Raw genomic sequence first — 16,430 nt, 5'->3', positions numbered from 1 at the left:
AGCTCTCAATTAGGTATATCACAGAAAGAAACACTGGCTAGACGACCTGCATTGGAGCAATAGACTGAAAGGGAACATCCTGAGTACTGAGAAACCCTAATCTTCTTTGGACTTTCCCTTAAGGGTCAATTGAGTAGACTAATCTAATGTTCAATTGTAACTGTTTAAATTGGTGCGCCTAGGGTTTTTATGACATTTTCCGAGAGTCCTGGCTATTTCAGACTGGAAATAAGGCATTCATATTTAACTGTGAAGGTAATTATCCATTGAAATAATTTACCAAGAGATGTGGTGGATTCTTTATCACATTACATTTTTAAATCAAGATTGGGATTGTTGGGTTTCTAAAAGCTATGACAGAAATTATAGGATTGATGTAGAAATCACTGGGTAAAATTTTATGGCCTGTGTGATGCAAGTCAGACTAAACCAGGGATCACCGCTTCCCGCAGCTCCCATTGTCCAGGAACGGCAAACCGCAGCCACTGGGAGCTGCGAGCGGCCGTACCAAGTTTGGGAATCCCTGGACTAAATGATCCTGGTAATAACATCTGTTTAACATCATCTTTCAGTTTGACCCATTTGTTAGAGTGCACGTTGGAACCCACCAAATGGTAGCCATCAATGGATCTAGCAGATGGCGCACCTTCAGTTCTTTCCTGTGATCGGTGGCACTGCACACCTGATGTGCTGCCAAATAAAGTAACTGAAAAGGGCTGATGTACCCCACCATATTTCAGCCATTGCTCTGGTCACTGGAAATGGAAGTGCTGGAAAATTCACCAGAAAACCTATCCTTGCAAAAGACCCAGGCTGAATTTACACAGTCAAAAGGTTCAGAAAAGCTTGTGAACTTTGATCTTAGCTAAATTCAAATTCCGAACCATTTAAAGTTCTTCCTACATCCCACCTCCCCAGGTCACACACTTAGGAAGAGATACTGAAAATGTTGCAAAGCACCCAGGTTATCTAGGAAATTAAAAAGGTTGTCATTTTCTGTAGACCTTAATCACTCCCCCCCCCAATTAAAAATGATGGGCTCTGATATCATCACTTTGAATTAAATTCTACACACCTCTGCAATTTAAATGGCTCAACCACATATGGTACATTGGTTAGGCACATTCATTTCTTACAAAACCTGCCAAGTCTCAATCTTATACCATTATCTGCTATAAAGATAGAGGCACCTATAGACACAGATTTTTTTTCCCAATGTATGCACACAGCCAATTTTACTCTAGAGTGACTAATATCTCTGGATCATTAAAATATTTTTCACTCAGTATATTCATAACTATAACTAAATTTGTGCATTAAATTACATTGGGTTGTTCCAGAAAGCAGCCTAGCAGTTTTCATGACAGACAGAAATAAAAGGCAATGAAATTATGCTGATTTTTAAACATAATTTTCCAGTAGTTTAAAAAGAATAAGTTTTTCATTTAAAAAAGCCAGCAGGATCAGCAGGCAACTAAGTTCTGTTTTAGTTGAAAATCAGTGGGAGGGAATATAAAGCCATATTTTTTCCCCCTAAAAGGAACTGGAGCTGCAGCAAAGTTAACAAGTTGTAATCAGCCAAGATTCTTTTTTAAACATATCACAAAAGAGGTAGTTTTTAAAAATCCATATAGCAACATATCAATTGCAAATTTGCTTGTAGTAGCTCCACTTGCCATACAAAGAAAGTCATATTTGGGGGGTGGGATGTGCAAGCCATTTACAAGTATAATAGACTTTATTCATTTATATTTATAAAAATCTTTATAGGCAACCATCTTACACCAGGACCATCCCAAAACTAAATGTAAAATACTGTTTATCCCTCCTTGAAGATAAAGAAATGTCCACCAGCTAAGTGAGAGTAATAAAACAAAACCAAATTCCTCCAACCCTCAGCTCGACCCTTCCTTAAAAGGCCAGGGTGGTGGGGTGAAATGAGCTTTGCAACTTGCTATGAAGCGTAACAAATAAGGACTATGGTGGACCAAATGGGGGAGAGAGCAAAGGACCCACCGTAAGGAAAGTTCTTTCGGCACCTTCTTCCCGTTTATAAGGCCTGATCCAAAGTCCATTGAAATCAGTTGACATCCTTCCATGAACTGCACTGGGATTGGATCAGGCCCACAGTGAAGAAGTTCCAATCTGAAAGCCTCTGCTGATCTCAGCTGAGGCAGCGTGACATGGAAAGAGGGGGAAATTTTCAGGTACGCAGGTCCCAGGCCACTTAGGACTTTATAGGCCAACATCCAGGGCCAGCGCTTCCACTAGGCGACCCTAGGCAGTCGCCTAGGGCGGCAGGATTTGGGGGGCGGTATTTTGCCGCCCTCGGCGGAAATTCGGTGGCGGGGGGTCCTTCCGCTCTGGGTCTTCGGCGGAAATTCAGCGGCAGGTCCTTCACTCGCTCCGGGACCCGCCGCCCAAGTGCCCCGAAGACGCGGAGTGGAAGGACCCCCGCCGCCAATGCTCAGAGGAGGAGCGCTGCTGCCTAGGGCGGCAAAAACCCTGGCGCCGCTCCTGCCAACATCAGCATCTTTAAATCCATCCAGAAGTTTACTAGTGCATATCCCAGAACACTGGTGTAATATACTCTTGAGTTGAAATATAATTTTTAAGCAGGTATTCTGCACTAGCCTCAGTTTCTGAGTGGACTCAAATGTATAAGATATAGAGACTTTCCCAAAGCCATAGAGGAAGTCAGTGGCAGAGTGAGGATAAGAATTCAGGAGTTCCTGAGTCCTATTCCATTAGATTACATTGCCTGTCTAAAACACAAGAACTGTTCATGCATATATCATGGAGATATAAAAATCCACAGGCACAAAAAACTGGAAGCCTCTTTGTATGCTGTTTTTTGTTATTAACATCCTGATTTTAAGTGTTTTTTAAATGCTGTTAATATAACAGATGTAAGGTTTTATGATCGCCTGCAGCGAGTGGCTTGGCTTTCTGTGAAAATATGCTGGGCCACTAAAAAATAAGGCTAGAAAAGAAAAAAACAAGGAAGGAATAAAAGGGCATCCTTCACACTTTCAAAATGAAATTAAAGGGCTAATTATCTCAAATATTCATAGTGATATAAGATAGAGCTGTTCGAGGTTGTTACTTTTTTTAAAAGCATCCTGGAAATCTTATTAATAGATATATTATTCACAAGGTTTAATTTAAAGCAATTTTATCTATTGCTTGAAGCAATTTTAACCCCAATGATGCGGAGGGACAGGATTCCTGAGATACCAAAATTTTTAGCATTTCCACATATTTAGTTGATGTGTGGAAGCTCTGATACCTATCACACAGAAGCATTGAGCTGTTTTTAGATCAAGCTGGAAGACACGTAGGGTTTATAGTACATATTTAAAACTAGAGAAGAGGCTGAACTTGCTATGCGCTATCACTACCATTATACTTCTGGTCAGATTTGAATCCAGATTCAAATTTAACAGATTCCTAATTTTAAAAAGATTGGACCATGCAAGAAAAACCAAATTTAAACTTGGAGATAGCTCTGATGTAGACTGAGATCTGCACGTGAATTTTGCATATTAGGCCCATCTCTATTTTAAACCAAGTTTAAAGAAAATATGTATTTTAAGCTTTAGCAACACCATTGGTTGATTTCAGGGTTACTGTGTTTGCTTATGCTGGTGCTGAATTTGGCTCAAAACAAGAACTGCCATGTCTTTGGGAAGGTATATATTATTTTGAAACCATGATTTTGGTCATGACAAAGGCAAGGTTATCAAAGACAGTAAGCATGATACTTACTAAAAGTAATTCCTGTTAGGGTTTGTTCACAGAAAGGTCAAAAAAGAGACAGATGGCCTCCAGGTTTGACACTTAATTGACCTGCTACTGTTCTATAGTCCAGGGAATAATTGCCATGTAAAAAAGCATTAAACTATAGACACTGTGATTCCCTCACCCTGACAATAGCATTTGACATCATTAAGGTGTAAGTGTGTCCTGCATGGCTGACCAAACCAAGCCTTGGGTAACTTTAATAATTAAAGAGATGAGTAAAATCAATAACCCCAAGCTGTAGCAGTTTACAGCACAATAACTGGTTTCATGTGGTATAAAGGGCAGTAACAACCTCCTACTTATTAAGACTGGATGAAATTGATTGGTAAAATTGTTCACTAGTTTGTTTTCAAGCTCTTCCTAGTCAACTTTTCATGACATTTCAATAACTTATTGATTTTTTTTTTTTAAGTATTGGGTGTGAAATCTACTTATACTTTGAAATCTCACAGACTTCCCATGGCAGCTATCTTTGGCAGTTTCTGGTTTGTGGAGGAAAGACAGGGAGAGCCAGATCAACCCACAAACAGTGCTTCATTCATAGACACGTTGATAATAGTACTACACACACAGACACTGGCGAGGCAAAGTAAGCCAGGAACCATGCATTCTGGTTCCACATCCAGAAGAGAAATGGAAAAATGTGCACTCCTACTCAAAACAGAAGGATATATAAATCTAATGGAAAACTTTAAAACAAGGTTCACAGCACAGAGACTCATCCATCCTATCAAATCCAGAAGCTCTCCTTGCCACTCGCCCTTCTGCCCACTGGCTCAACCAATCATGGAACCGAAAAGAGTTCTATGTTACATATAAGACCAATTAAAATCAATTGGCCCTATCATACATTCAAACAAGTATATGTGGAAATGTGCCTCTGAATTTTCCAGAGTCATCCTACTGGGATGTGAAAATCTCTCATCGCAGAACTTGGCTGAAAATTTTCAATTTTTTGTAAAATTTCACCAATTTGGTGAAGGTTTTGGAATCTCAAAACCAGACATATTAAAATCGAGGGGAGAAGGGAAACAAACACAAACAACAAAAAATCATTGTGAATATTTTGACCACTTCCAATATTTACACATTTGGAAAAATGAAGCTCTAATTTATCATTCTCTGCACCGAAGTTACCCAGGTGTATAGCTAACTGGTTAAATTTTCTGCTCATGTAAATTGGCACAAGCTCCACAAAGATATGCTGATTTAAACCAGCTGAGATTCTGTCCCCTTATTTCACATTTGAAATGCAAAAGACAATTCAGTGGACAGAGCCAGGGGCCAAGGTCTCAGGGTCACCAAGAAACACAGCAACCTGATTGTTTTTTGGTGATTTCCTCCTGCTATCCTGTTTTCAGGGCTCATGTTCAACCTGTCAAAGTTGTCATGACAGTAACCTTTTGCCATCAATTTAAACTGGGCTTTTAAAGTTGCTTGTTGTTGAGTAAAGAATCATTGCAGGCCTGTAAATGATAACCCTCAAACCCTAGCTTTTGTTGGCTCACAGACCTCTTAAATGAAATAGAGTGTGCAGCAAAACTGCATCAAGATTAAAGAGCCTAACTGGTGATAACTTTGAATGATATTATCTTAATAAACTTTCTGTACTTGATTAGCCTGGATAAACAAGATATAGATCACTCATGATAAGTGGAAAACTACAGATAAGCTGGTCATCATTTCAAGATAAAAATGCCCATCTGTTCTAAGATTGTAATCAAGAATCCTGGGCTGATTTTTAGTCTATTTTCATATGGCCTCTAGCTAATGAAGTACTAAAATGAAATTCAGAATTAATGCTTTTGCTTTTTCCTTAACTCACTCCATAGTACCTACTCTATGCATTGCAGAGGTCCCAGAATACTGCCTAATCTCAGGGTGCTCTATCGTAAGGGTTGCTTCGGCCTAGTCATCTCATAGAGTGCTAACAGTAGGCTGGCAACAGAAGTCAGAATTCCTTTGGGGGGAAGAGACTGGTGAAAATTAGAGAGATGTCCATCATATGCAACTGAATTCAGATTTCTCTCTATTTCAAGGAGTGGGGATGGTTGCATCTGGGGTCCAAGTTTGGGTCCACTTTTGTTAAATTAGAACCTTACCATTGCCAATATTGCCTTCTTTATTTAGCTCAAAGGCCTCTACTTAAGGTTTTGGGAACAGGAGGCAGTGCCAGAGGAACTTAAAGATGCCAACATTATTCACCTTTACAAAAGAAAAGGCAATCTCGCGTCTTGCCACTGCAGGAAAGACACTCGCCTGAGTCACAGTAAACCAGCTTTCAGAGAAGATACTGCTTGAAAGCCAGTGTGGGCGTGGTACTTAAGACATGATCTTTGCATCTAGCAAATTCAGGAGAAATGTTGTGGGCAGAATCCAGACATATATAGTTTTTGGCACTCTTATTAAGGCTTTTCACTCTGTAAATAGAGCTGGCCTGTGGACAGTCCTCTGCAAAGTTTGGTTTCCTCAATAAGTTTGTCAACATTGTTAAATCTTTTCATGCAGGATTGCAGGGTCATGGCCTGGACCAAAGCTGCTTCTCAGATTCCTTTGTCATCACGAATGGAGTAAAACAAGGCTGTGTTCTTGCTCCAATATTATTCAGCGTTGTGTTCGCAGCTGTTCTAATAGATGCATGTAGGGACACTGATTGTGGCATTTATATGCGGAAACATCTGGCTGGATGTGTCTTGAATCTGCATCGCCTGCATGTGAAGACAAAAGTAATGAAGAAAGTTATTTGCAAATTACTGTTCACTGATGAATATGCTTTATTGGCCCATAACCTCAGGGACATTTAGGTGCTCACTGACTGTTTTGCGAGTGCAGGAAAATGTTTTGGCTTAACGATCTGCCTAAAAAAAGCCAGAAGTCATGGTCCAGCCTTGACTGGAAAGTACTGCAACTACTCCACTTGTGTCCATTGACAATGTACCGTTGTTGACAAATTTTGCTACATAGGCAGTGTCATTTCACGAGATGTAATGATTGACGATGACATTATGAAGTGCATTGGTGCAGCCAGTGATGACTTCGGAAAACTTCAGCATTGTTTCGGGAATGAACAGTGTCAGACTGCAAACAAAAATTAATGTTTAGCTCACCCTTATCATCACCACACTTCTCTATATGTGGACTACTTACCAACGCCACATAACACACTTCCGCCTATGATGTCTACAGCAGCTAACAGGAATTCATGGCAAAATGTGGTTTCAAACACAAAGGTCCTTGAGTGCTGCAACATCACAGACATTGAAGATTTCACAGTGGTATGGTCATACAGTCTGTATGTCTGACAGTAGAATACTAAAGGCCATCTCTTACGGAGAATTGCAGACTAGAACTCGTTTTAGGGGCAAACCAAAAAAATATTACAAAGAGACTCTTCAAGGCCAACCTCCAGTCTTGCAATGTTGCCCTCAACACCTGGGAGCTCTTAGCCCATGATAAGATCCAATGGCATCAGCTCTGCTACATCAGACTGAAAGATTTTGAGAGCTCACAGATTACTGCAACCAAAGAGAGACGTTTGAAGCATAAAGCTAAAAGCAGCACACATTCATCTACAATTGTCTTCACTTGTGCCACTTGCAGATAGGGCTGCAGGTCCGAAATTCATCTTTGGTCTCATCTGAGAACCCACAATAAGTGACTGTAGCTCATTCATCGAACGCAACGGGAGATTCCACCACTTACCCAGAAGTGTAAATTAATAAGAATTAGGACTGGAAGGGATTAGGGCTGGAGGTGATTCTAGTCCAATCCTTTCTACTTCATTGCAGGGATCTAATTGAATGAATTATGGCAATGTAGTAGTCTCTCCATAATTAAGTTTTCAGGTAGTGCTGATGGAATCTATATTGCTCTTCTTCAATTCCTCTGTCATGGAGTTAGTTTTGGAGTATTCCAAGATAACTATTTTTTTGTTTCTTACATTCAACCCATGTCTATCTATTTGTGCATTTAGAGTGACCTCGCCCTTGTAGTATCAGGATTCTCCAGTTCAGACCTTACACTCTTCTGTCCCATTAGTTAATATTTATACTGTGATTGTAACATGGAAATACTATATGAGATGTGTTACTATTAAAGCAGCTATTATGATAGCTCCTTCCTACAATATTTATTCATATAATTGCCTTATATTTCCATCTCAACTATACACCATTTATTACCTATGCACTAGTTCTTAATTTTTAAACCCTTATCACTTAGTCCACAAACCATTTCCAATTAAATATGTCCCAATAAAAAGATCAAATCACCTATTTGCTCCAGAAGAAAACTATGATCGAAGTGTTTCTTTGCTTCCTCCAGAAAACATGTAATTGTTCACTCCAAAATATACTACTGCTTCTTCTGCGACACCATCCACTACTGCTTCTTCAAGACTAGACGGACAGATTCTTTCTTCTTGACATATCAGATCCTGTTCTAGCATAAATTCCTGAGTTATCAGCTGGTTCCTGCCTCAGTGGCTGTTATAACAAACTTTGACAAAGCTCTGATGTCTGATCCAGAGTCCTTGGCATTACAGTGTTCCATCACTTCTTACTTCTCAGTCTTTAATATAAATGTCTTCTCCACAGAGTAGTAAGCTCTAGTAATTCATGCCCTCATAATTATTCCAGAAACTTCACTGCTTGGTCCATTAGGCATCTTACAACAAATGGTGTCACCATACATGAGTTTTAGATCCCAGTATCACCTGCTTATTTAAGTCCCATATCATCTCTGTACTAACAGCTTTCAAAACACATCTGTGCCATGCATCCAACACATGAAACCAGGAGCTTTTAGTTGTGCTTCACTACACTGCCCTTCTCTGTGGTGGCTATTTATCTCAGCCTCTGGTATACCAGGTGTCCTATTCAAATTACCTCCAAACCTTCCAGGCATACAAGTTTCTGTTTGTCCATCTTCTTTTGGAAAAAAAAACAACAACAATTTCCATGCAATCCTTTACATCTTATTTATATTACCCCAGAGGTAAGCAGACTTCTAACACAGCTCCAGGAGCTTCATGAATCCTTCATCTCCTCCCTCCTCTCTCTCAGCAGCCAACCCAGGCTTAGCATCCCTTCCTCTTCTATCTTGATTTCCTCTAATAACTATTTTCTTTCTGACCTCTTCTATGCCTCTGTCTTCTCATACCAATTTCCTTTCTAACTCTAATCCAGTCTCAAAATCACCATCATCAAATTTCACACAAAACTTCTTTTTAATTCATTAGCATCTGTGAGAGCACAGTAACATAAATTAACCTTAAAACTACCTTTTCAAAATCTTAGTCCCGTCTGAGTACAATCCCACACACACTATTTATTGTGACATCACTTATGGGGTTTATCTTTACAGAAGAAAAGAATGAAGCAATGACCATATATCATTTTAAATTGGTTTGGTTTGGTAGTTCTACATTTTATGAATATCAAGAGATACGCACTAACAGGAAAACTAGACTGAATATGACAGAATTTCAAGTGGCTAAAGATAATGAAGGAACTGCAATACTAGTTGTGTCCAGTTGCCATTTAGCGGTTCATCTAGTCTATTTCAAGCAATGGGTTTCAGGTCAGAAATTAAACTACTGGAGACAAATTGAACCTGCCAACTCTGTCCCTCCACACATTCAGTCACTCTCATTGTTATTTTGGATTCAGTGTAGAAATACCCCTTGATGGGCTTTTTTACTGAAATGCTAGAGTAAGAGCCACGTGTTATCCCTTCTTTCTTATATATGTTAATGCAGGTTTTCTCCTTGCATGACAAAAACTACCATTGACTCCAATGTGAGCAAAGTTGGGACAATAATGAATATCAATGAAAAATCCAACCTGGAGACACTATACTGTTCAAGATAATCTTTTTATAGCCCCCTGCATCAGTTATGGCATATGAATATGAGCAATTAGCTTTAATAACCAAGAGGGTGTGGTTCAGTTGGACAGGCATTCACCAAATCTCCCTAAATGTGGATTTAATATCTTTCCTAATTTACATTTTTTGAAAGGTTTCTCAACCAACAATTAGTGTCTTCAAGGGGGAAAAAAAGCATGGTTGGTCTATGTAACTTAGGGTATGTGTACATGAACATTTAGTTTGCACCAGGCTGGAGTGTAATCTGCCCTGCACTAGTCTGCTGTGCACTAAGTGTCTGTGCAGACCCTGCTGCTGCACTCTAGAAGTTCCTTAGTGCAGTTTAATCTACCCGGCTTTGAAATGGAGTAGATCAAAGTCCACCAGGGAACTTTTAGTGCATGGCAGCAGGGTCCACACAGACACTTAGTGAGGAGCAGGTTAGTGCATGGTAGATTTACACCCCAACTTGCTTCAGACTAAGTGTTCGTGTAGACGAGCCCTTAGCATTTGCTTCCAACAAATGCATTCAAATAGGTGGAAAGATGTAGATGACATGCCATTTTTGTTTTTCTTCTGGTGTCAGGCCAGCTGGCTCCATTCCTGGATGATGAAACTTTTATCTCATCAATAGGCTCTCTGTCATCCACTGTCTGATTTAGCTTAGAGCACAAGATCTTTTTCCGACAGTCTATCAAAATCAGTGCAGTTTCCACACAATACCTTCTTCCTAAAGTTTGTATAATTACCATTTATTTGACAGTGCCCAAAAGTGTGTTAGGTGCTTTACAGTACACAAATAAAGCAGGGTCCTACTTCAACGAGCTTACACCTCAGTATGACAAATGATGAGATGAATGGGATAACAGGCAGTAGCGAAAAGATTGGGTGGAGAAAGATTTCAGCAATAAGGGCTCCAATTTAGCTAAGCACTTAAGCACATGCTTATCTCTGAGCATTAGATTAGACTGATGAACTGGTACTAAGAAAACATGGCTGCTCATTTTAGTCAAGTGGTCAATTAAAAGTGTTAGATAGATAGACAGACACTGTTGCCCCCTCTTCAAACCCCAGTGTGGCCCCTTTGCTGAGCAGTAACAGGATTCTGGGCCCTGCAGGTCAGCTTTCCAGTGGAGGAGAAATCAGTGATACAGGTTCTGGGTATACTCTAAGTGTAACTTGTTTCATTTACACATATACACTTGTACTGAAACAGAGGCAGTAAAAAACAGTGGACAGGCAATACCTTCTTCCAGATATCTCAGTCCACACACTAGTGTCTGGTTCCCTGGAAGGCTGGAAGGTGCTCTGCCCCAAGAGCTGACTCTTGTTAAGGAGATTAAGGATGAAACCAAACCTTCCTGAAGCTTACCAGAGCTTCTCTTCCCAAACTAGGGTGCCCAGGTACCCAGTTTTCGACCAGAAAGTTCGGTTGAAAAAGAGACCTGGCAGTGTCCGGTCAGATGTACTGACTGGACACCAAAAGTCCAGTTACTGGGGGGTGGCGGGAGGTGCCAGGTCATTAACCTGTGCCAGCCACTGCTCAGCTGGGGCCACTTCCTAACTGCAGGCAGGCTTCTTATCAAGCTGCAACACCTCCTATTCCAGCCCCAGAGCAGAGGGAGCCCAGCTGTGGGAGGGAAAGGGAGGTGGGGACCATTCAGAGAGCAACGAGGGAGGGGGGAAGAGGAGTGAGCAACAGGCACTGGGCCTTGGGGGAAGAGGCGGAGAAGGGGGCAGGGCCTCGGGGGTCTGGTTACCAGCAATTAGAAAGGTGGCAACCTTACCCCAAACACCCTTGCATAGCCAAACAATACAGGCATTTATTTCAAGACTAAAAACTGGCTCGCACACTAAAAACAGTACTTGGTAGACTACATGCAACAGTGCCACCTGCTGACACCTGCTATAACAATATTAATTAGTATTGATTCATTTGGGGCCAGATTGTGACATTTAGCTGTGGGCTGAGTAGGGGGCAGAGGAGACCACACTGCTGTATAGGAAACTCAAGGAAATATCATGCTCCTGGGAAATACAATCCATTCCCAAGTGGCCTGATATTCAGAGGGACTGTCAGGTCACACAATAGCCCTGCCTCTTACCTATCCCCTTTGAGAATCATCTCCCTCTGGGTCAAATACAGGGAGTAGCCACTGCATTGCAAACAAGACAGGCCCTTGTGCAGGCTGTTCAAAGAGGAGAGAGACTTGTATAAGGGACTGTTAAAATACAGGCCAGACTGTAAGTGTTGTGGGAGAAAGAGGAGGAATTTAAATGAGGAGTGGGGAGCAGCTTGGCCATCCAGAGAAGGAAGGGACATTCTAGGCACAGGGGACAGCATACAAAAAGGCACAGACATACCTGTGCAGGAAGTGGGTGAATGACTTATCAAACCTGGTGTCATTGGCAGAGTGGAGGGTGTCTGGGGAAAGCCATGATCATTTATAAGTATGGAGCAGTAAGCTGATTGCCATCTCAACAAGTTCTTTAAAAACCAGACTGTGGAAGTTTATTGATAAAGAACACGTAGGATTTTCCATACCAGATTAGATTATTGCTCCACTTAGTCTATGTTACATCTGTCAGTGCCTGACTCTACAAAGGAAGGTGAAGCCTTTACATAAATGCACCTTAGCAACTGAGAAATGTTGTACAGGAGTAAAATTCCTTCCTGACCATTGCAGGTTTTGTAATCATCTTATGCCCTGAAGAATATGGTTTGATTATCGTTATTATCTTAGCTTTAACTATAAAATATTATTAGTGATCATAAATGTATTCAGTCTTCTTTAATCAAACTACATTATTTACCTTGATTACTTCCTGTAGCATTGCATTTTGTAGGTCTCCTGTATCTTGCATATCTGAAGCTTATCCAAAACTTTATGGCCTGCAAATGAGGTCCAACATTTTATAAATCTTATAAGAACAAAGTTTTGTGGCTAGTAGTTCCTGCTTGTTTGAGGATGGCAGGAATACTGCAAGAATTGTGTGTTTTGAGATGTTTCAGTCTTTTCACCACCAGTCCTGGATACAACTGGATAAAGAGGCTGCATGTTTATGAAAATTAAAATATAGTAAATAACAAAAAATAAGTTAATCACAGGTAAATATAATAATCATAATAGTGCTAGTGATTTCTACAAGTTTGTAGATCTCAAAGGATGTTACAACTGTGAGCAAACATCATTTCTGACATTCTACACATGAGGTAATTGACCTGCAGCCAAATTTTCAATAGCAGTCTCTAATATTGGGTGCCAATTAGAGACACCTTGGGCCTGATTTTAATAAATGCTGAGCACCTGCAGCTCCCATTGACTTTTGCTGTCACAGTAGGTGTTCAACACCTCAGAAAATCAGGCCCACCAAAATAAAGTGCCACCCAATATTGTCTTGATTTAAGAGAATACAAATTTCCTCAGTGGCAGCAATGTTGAAAATAAATTAGGAGTTCTAATTAGCAATTTGAAATAATATTATTCAAGTACTAGCATTACAAGTAGCGCAACGCACTAGCTGACAAAGAAAGAGTTAACTGTAGCTTCAGAACAGAATTAATGGTCAGTATCAAAGGTCAGAAACAGAGAAACTGCATCCAAGAGGCCAATACCCCGCTGGGCATAAACTTGACCTCCTGCTGACCTGCAGCTGTCATGGAGTCCTAAGAGTCACGGTCAGGTCCAAAGTGAAGCAATCTGACCCTAGAGCTCAGAATTACCATGACAATGACCTCCAGCTATTATTTATTGACTGGCTTCTCTGCATGCTTGACTAGGCCTCTGGTCAGTGGTGAAAGATGTATTGATTATACATTAGTCTGCTAGGACTGGCTAGCATCATAAGCTTTTGAGAAATGCATACCAACTCTCACACATTATTAGGTTTGGCATAATGCTAAAAGGACACATAGGATGGTTTTATTTTACCTGGCAGCCATGACATTCACTGATATAAAGGATATAATCACAGAAACTGAATAAGATATTAATGTGAAATTTTGTACAACAACTCTGAGAGCTCCAGGCTGGAAATATATACACTGCTTTCTAACATGTCACCATTTAATTTAGCATCCAAAACACTCTATCCATGCATGTTTTCTCAATTTATGTCAGCCAAAACTCTGAAAGAAGGGCATAAAAAAATTGGGGCTATTGTGACCAAAAACCACAGTAAGAAATGTGTGATTTTTTAACTGCTTAATTCACATCCTGTTTTCAAAACCAAGAGTTAAAAAATAAAAGATGATGTGTCAACTAAGGCTTTTTAAATGATCATTCTGTTATGTTTCACTATGGCTATTGCCTTTATATACTGGGTATTTACAGATACCCTTTCAATTGTAAAGCCATGAGATAAAAAGGCACTTGCTATGGAAATATGAAATTGAATAAAACATATCTATATTTTCATATTCTATATGCAAGTAATACTTGAGAAAATGGAGGTTTAGGGTTTTTGTAAAAATTCAGATTGCTGAAACTCCTACATATCAACCTGCATCTTAATATGAGTCTGCATAATATGTGGAAAATGAGTTTAGAGAAGTACTGATTAAGCAAATTAAGTGAAAAATAAAATCATATATTTTTTTTAAAAAGTGATTACTATATGAGAATGGCAATACATTTTACTCATCCCATTTACTCTGTCACTAAATTCAGAACAGGATTAGTCAGTTCTGTTGTGGTTAAAGAAAACTTTTTTTGTGTGTGTGTGTGTAAACTAAAAGGAATCAAGTTCTGACTTTCTACTACCCTATGTGATGAATACAAAAGCCCATTTTGGGGGATACAAGATCATCAGTGGACCCATGCCAGCTGATGGAAGAGGTAGTATTACAGGGTGCCCCAGGGAATCTATCTGATTCTCCTAGTCAGGTGATAAGATAATTCCTAAACTGGAACCAGCAGGATAAGGGCAGAGAAATAAGATGGAGATTTACATGGTCTGATTTTAGGTTGTCCTGCCTTACGAGCAGCCAGATGATTTAGTAGGAGCAGTTAAAGTAGGCCTGGCTTTCAGAAAGTTTGAATGACAGTTAATTGTGTTAAGTTAATGTCGGTCTTGTTGAGCCCATAGCACATTTTATTGATTGCTAACAAATAAATTTAAAGCCAAACCATAAAAGCCTCACACATACAGAAAGAAACATTATATGTATGTTTACTAGCAGCCTATCATTCATTCTGATTAAAACAAAACACAGCACTAATGGCATAGGGCAGCAGTTCTCAGCCTGGGGTTCCCTGGGGGGCCGTGAGCAGGTTTTAGGGGGCCACCGAAATTAACCAGACATCAGGGCCTGTATTAGACTCGCTGGGCCCCAGGGCAGAAAGCTGAAGCCTGAACCCTGCTCCCTGGGGTTGAAACCGAAGCCTGAGCCCCACATCCCAGGGTTGAAGCCCGAGCAACTTATCTTCGTGGGGCCTCCTGGGGCATGGGACCCTGGGCAATTGCCCTGCTTGCTACCCCATAATGCCGGCCCTGGCTTTTAATCTACTGGATATGCAGAAAAACAGTTGTTGTGGCACAGGTGGGCCATGGAATTTGTATAGTATGTTGAGGGGGCTTCAAAAAGAAAAAGGTTGAGAACCCCTGGCATAGGGGGCCTGAAAAGGTGCTGCTCACCGCCAGTCAGATGTTCAAATCCCCAGCTGAACTAGGTGTCTGAACCACCTCACTAACTGAATGTTAAGGGAATCTGTATTTGCTGGGAATGGCATCTTTTAGCTGAAACAACAGACTAAGGGCTCCAATGTGGCCCTTGGAACCTAAGCCATGCTAGGGGAGAGAAGGGGAGGAGGAATTCTGCCTGAATTAATTTCCCTCTGAAATGCAAAACACCTCCCGGGCATTTGGGGAAAAGGTTGTTCATTGCTACTCTTTGTAAGGGTGTAGTCAGCACTACCCCAGTGTAGCTCTACCAGCCCACCAAAGAGGTGAAGTCATTTACTGGCTCTTTCTAGACAGGGCAGTGTTTGGGTGAGGCAATGAGTGGGAGTGCATTAGTCCTACAGCTTCAGGGATGAGGACATAGGAAGCATAGTCAAAATTTATGTTGAAGGGCATATCCTCATATTCCAGGGGTTGCTTCTACCTTTGGGGCCATTATGTCTGCTGGCAGTGTTACTGGGCCCTTCCCCTCTTCCTCCTGAGCACTTTGCAAACAAATCAGCACTGCTTCCTCCATCATGAGCTAGAGGTGGGGACAAGGCCCCCTACTATCTGCCCTCTTCTAGTGCATTGAATGTTTGTGCATGAGATAACACTGCTTGGTACTCTGGTCCTTAGGAGTATTCCTGCTTCTGGCTGTAACAATCCAAACTTTCCACATATTTCAAGGCACAAATTCAGGAACAGGTTAGCATTTGTGTAAATGCAACATCCTATGTTTGTTTGTGCCAGAGTGCAAACTCTTATTTTATAATGGTTCTTCATAAACACTATCTGAGTTTTCCAGAACCCATGATTGTTAGTCTATCTCCTGAGCATCACTGAATCTGACCTCGAGAATTGCATACAGACAATCATATGACTGAAGATGAACAAAACAGAGTCAGGAATCAGCAGATAAACACATCTCACCCACAGCAAGGTAGCTCAAGGTTCACTGACAAAACAAAAGTATTCTATGGTATGTAATAGAACCAAAATGAAAGTTGAAGTCACTTCCACCAAAGACAATTTTTACATTTAGAACAGCCAAATACAACTGTTGTTCTACTATCTGACATAAAATCTGTTATGCACTA

This window comes from Emys orbicularis, chromosome 4, assembly GCF_028017835.1.
Source record: "Emys orbicularis isolate rEmyOrb1 chromosome 4, rEmyOrb1.hap1, whole genome shotgun sequence".
Classification (NCBI taxonomy): Eukaryota; Metazoa; Chordata; order Testudines; family Emydidae; genus Emys; species Emys orbicularis.
This window is presented reverse-complemented; position numbering follows the sequence as displayed.